The sequence below is a fragment of the Dromiciops gliroides genome, chromosome 3 (assembly GCF_019393635.1).
Source record: "Dromiciops gliroides isolate mDroGli1 chromosome 3, mDroGli1.pri, whole genome shotgun sequence".
NCBI classification, from domain to species: Eukaryota; Metazoa; Chordata; class Mammalia; order Microbiotheria; family Microbiotheriidae; genus Dromiciops; species Dromiciops gliroides.
In genome coordinates this window covers 39,813,651-39,817,856 of record NC_057863.1, presented here as the reverse complement: position 1 = coordinate 39,817,856, position 4,206 = coordinate 39,813,651, and positions in this window count along the sequence as shown.

Genomic DNA, 4,206 nt, shown 5'->3' with positions numbered 1-4,206 from the left:
CACATTGCCATTCAGGTTCTTATTACTTTGCACCAGTTCTCTGAATTCCTTGTTTTGGTCTATGTGTCAACAATTCATTACAATCTTATATCAGTATTTGTCTAGTTATGCCCCAATTGATGGATAACCACTTTCTTTCCATTTTTGTCTTGTTTTGTAGCCACAAAAGTGATGATAAAATATTTTGGGGTTCTTCATATTATTTTATTTTTCTCATTTTTGATCTCCTTAGAGCATACTCATTTCCAGCAGTAGGAACAGGGTCAGTGATCATGACTAACATTTATTTTTCTTACATAGCACGATTTTTTTTTTAACAGAGCATTTGCACCAATCTGAAGTTTTACCAAGAGTATTTCAGGGTACCTATCTTTCCATAGCTCCTCCATCATTAATTATTTCTTTTATTATTTTTGGCAATCAGATGAATGTTAGGTAAAGCCTGAGCCCAACCTCATATTTCAAGAAGAATCGAAGAAAAAGGATTTTCCCCATATCACTGATAATATCCTAATTTCCTCCCCATCTTTTTTCTCCTTTGAATCCACTCCTGAGTCTTTGGTGACTTCTAGGCTGACCACAGTAGAAATAGTTGTCATGGATTTGCTAGAGTCCCAGGACCATGCTATTCTGGTGTTGTGTTTTGTTGGGGTGTTGTGATCAATTGTTGGGTCTTTTCATCAGCTAGGCTTTTGTGTATATGACCGTTACTCAAGCACTCTCCCTTTTTACTTTCCTGGGTATTATCTGCTTAGGAGTCAGATATACAATTTCTGAATCATATAATCATGCTATTTTCATCATGACTCTTTTCTTTCATATTGTTACCCAAGTAACAAAGGGTAATTATCTTAGTAAGCAGTTTAATTGGTAAGAGAATAATAAAACCATTTGAATATAACAAATTATATATTTCATTGATTTCATTATCCATGCCCTCCTAAAGGCAGAAATTCTAGTGGGTTGAAGTCTCCATCTCTCTGTCTCTCCCTGTCACTCTGTCTTTCTCTTTCTGTCTGTCTGCCTGCCTCTCTCCTTCCCTTCCTCTTAATGCCCATCAGCCTGAGATCAGGGGAAAATTTGGTAAATAAATGTGGTTTTTTAATTTAGTCATCGCATTTTTCCTGTGAAATGAGAATCTCTGGAATGGTTGGAAGGAGTGTCCCCTTAACTGTTCAAGTAACTTCAGTGTTAGTTATTATGGCCAAGGTGTGTGTGTGGGGGGTTATGTTCCTACTTTTCTTATCAACAAAGTTCACATCCCATAAAAGTGTTCAAGATTAGATGGATTCAAACTGATAAACTCTGTCACTGATTCCAAGGTGGGCAGGCTTAGCTATTGTTTTTTTTTTTGTGGGGCAATGAGGATTAAGTGACTTGCCTAGGGTCACACAGCTAGTAAGTGTCAAGTGTCTGAGGTCAAATTTGAACTCAGATCCTCCTGAATTCAGGGCTGTGCTTTCTCCCAGGCTTAGCTATTTAAAAGTCTCCAGGGGTATAGCCAATTTCAACCAATCTTTTAAATAAACAAACAAACAAATAAAGCAAATAAATAAATGAATGAATGAATAAATGCACACACATAAATATATTTACAAACACATATATATACATGCATATAATAATTTTGTTAAATATTCCCCAATGACATTAAACACTTTTTAACATTCATTTTTTTTGAGTTCCAAATTCTCTCCCTCCCTCTCACCCCTTGAGAAAGCAATATGATATTGATTATATATGTGAACCCTTATACAAAATGTATTTCCATATTAGTCATGTTGCAAAGTATGTGTATGTATGGGCATGCATGTGCACACACACACACACACACAACTACAGAAATAAAGAAAATGAAGAAAGTATGCCTCAATTTGCACTGTCTTCATCAGCTCTCCCTCTGGAGATAAATAACATCATGGGTGTCTTGAAATTATCTTACTCAGAGATAGTTAGGTCTTTCATAGTTGTTCATCATTACAATACTGCTGTTACTATGAACAATGTTCTCCTGGTTATGCATACTTTACTCTGCATCAGTCCATACAAGACTTCCCACTGCACCAGCAAATATTAAACTTCCTTTCCTACTCAATAAAGGAATTTGCTTGAGCTTCATAAAAAAAAAAAAACATTGGGTGTGGCTCCATTTTGTAGTCAGTCTAGCACCCCATTAACATATTACTATTTCACAAGTTCTCTTATCTGCCTTTGCGTTAAGGATTTACATTCTTCATAGGGATCTTGGGGTTGAAATAAACTCATCAAAGTCCAGCTACTCTGCTCTGCTTGCACAATTCAGATTTTCTTAATCCTTCCATTATAGTGGGGGAAAAAACAGGGAGAAATCAAGGAAATCAGGGTAAAAAAAAAGGTGTGAGTAAATAGTATTCTTTGCCTTCTCTTACTCTTAGTACTTATGAAGGAACCCATGCTGATTTGTAAAATTAAATTCCCTAAACACACTAGCTAAAAGTGATCTCTCCCTTTTCCTTTCCCTCCTCTTTCCTTTTCTTCCCCCATTCCTCTTCTTCTTACTCCTTCTTCCCATGTGTCTATTCCCACCTCATCCTCTATATGCTTTATTGTAAATACACTTCTATAAATCATTAATAATTTTATTACAATATGTGAGGCAATGTGTTTATAGTGGATAGGTACTTGACTTCAGAGGAGGAATGACCTAGGTTCAAGACCTGCCTTTGAAACATATTGTCTGTATTAACCCTAGGTGAATCACATAACTACTTGGATCTTGAGGCAAATCACTAAGAGGGATCGTTTCCTCATTTGGAAATTACCTGCAATAATGAAGTTGCAGGTCTAATACCTATGACTATCCTTATCTTATTAGATTATATAAAATTACACCATTCCATATCACATCACACCACACCATACCACACCACACCACACCACATCATATCACATCACAATGAAGACTCAGAGACTTCTCTGACTTCTTGTTCACTCCATCCTGTCATCTGACATGAGCAGAAATTGCCTCTGCAATATCCCTGACAATATCCCCTTCACTTTAAGGCTTCTACTAAGAGGAACATCTGCTTCATGAGTCAACTCTGATAGAGTCATGTTTGCCCTTCGTCTATAATGTCACTGATAGTTGCCTATTTTTATTAATATTACAAAGTTATCTAAGCCTTTATCTCTTAGCTGGTCCATTGGAATAGTTGCCAAATTATTCTTTCTGCCTGTGGGTCACTGGATATCATGGTATCAGAAGGAGTCAGTTCACTAGCATTTACCAGTCAGGAATGTTAGCTCCTGGCCACAAGCTTTGCCATACTACACAGATCTAAGATTTGGGGACTCAGGTTTAATCAGCCAGGTCATCAGTTCTCTGGTACTGACTGCATTTTCTTTTCTGAATTTCTTATGGCTTCCCAAAGCTCTGGATCATGTGATTGGTTACCAGTTTATGATCTTGACTCAAAGAGCTTGGCACTCTGCAGAAAATCTTCTAATGGAACCCATCTGTATTCTTCCTAACTCAGTATCCACCTCCTGCAATCAGAGGATTTACTAATTATTGGCACATATCCAGCTTTCTCTAGACAGGGTGTTATGCCTACAGTCTCTCCCTGTTTTTATGCCCTAAAATGTCTCTCAGATCCTAGCAATTTTCTTTTCAGAAAGGTCTAATGACACTGTTTTGCCTGCAAAACAAAGCCCCTGAAGTCTGGGGCTCAAGACCCTCCTTATCTGACTCCTAATTTTCTCCTCACTGCTCTATTTCAGCAGCTTTCTCCTTTAACCAGACTTCCACATCACCTGAGCTTGCCATTCTTTCTCTCCCCAGAACCTGAAATCTAGTCCATAATTAGGAGCCATTTGGAAGACTGACACCTGTATCCTCAGGAGGAGGATAGGAAACCCTGTTTGATGCTTATTGTTTCTGCTTTTAATAGCCCCCCAGCACCACATCTCTGGCTCTATCAAGCATCAGAATAAAATGCAGCTTACTAATGAGGGGAAACTTCTCACCGTCTGACAATCACAACAACAAAAAAGGCCACAAGAAAGCAGTGAGAAAGGTATTTTGCTTCAATCAAGTCTACCAAATAAATTGATTGTAGCTAAGTTCCTATCTGTGGGAGTGCTTGCCCCTTAGGAGTTTTTAGTGAGAAAAATATCAACATAAAATCCTTATTTACATTATTATAAGCATTCACATGACCGGTTGCC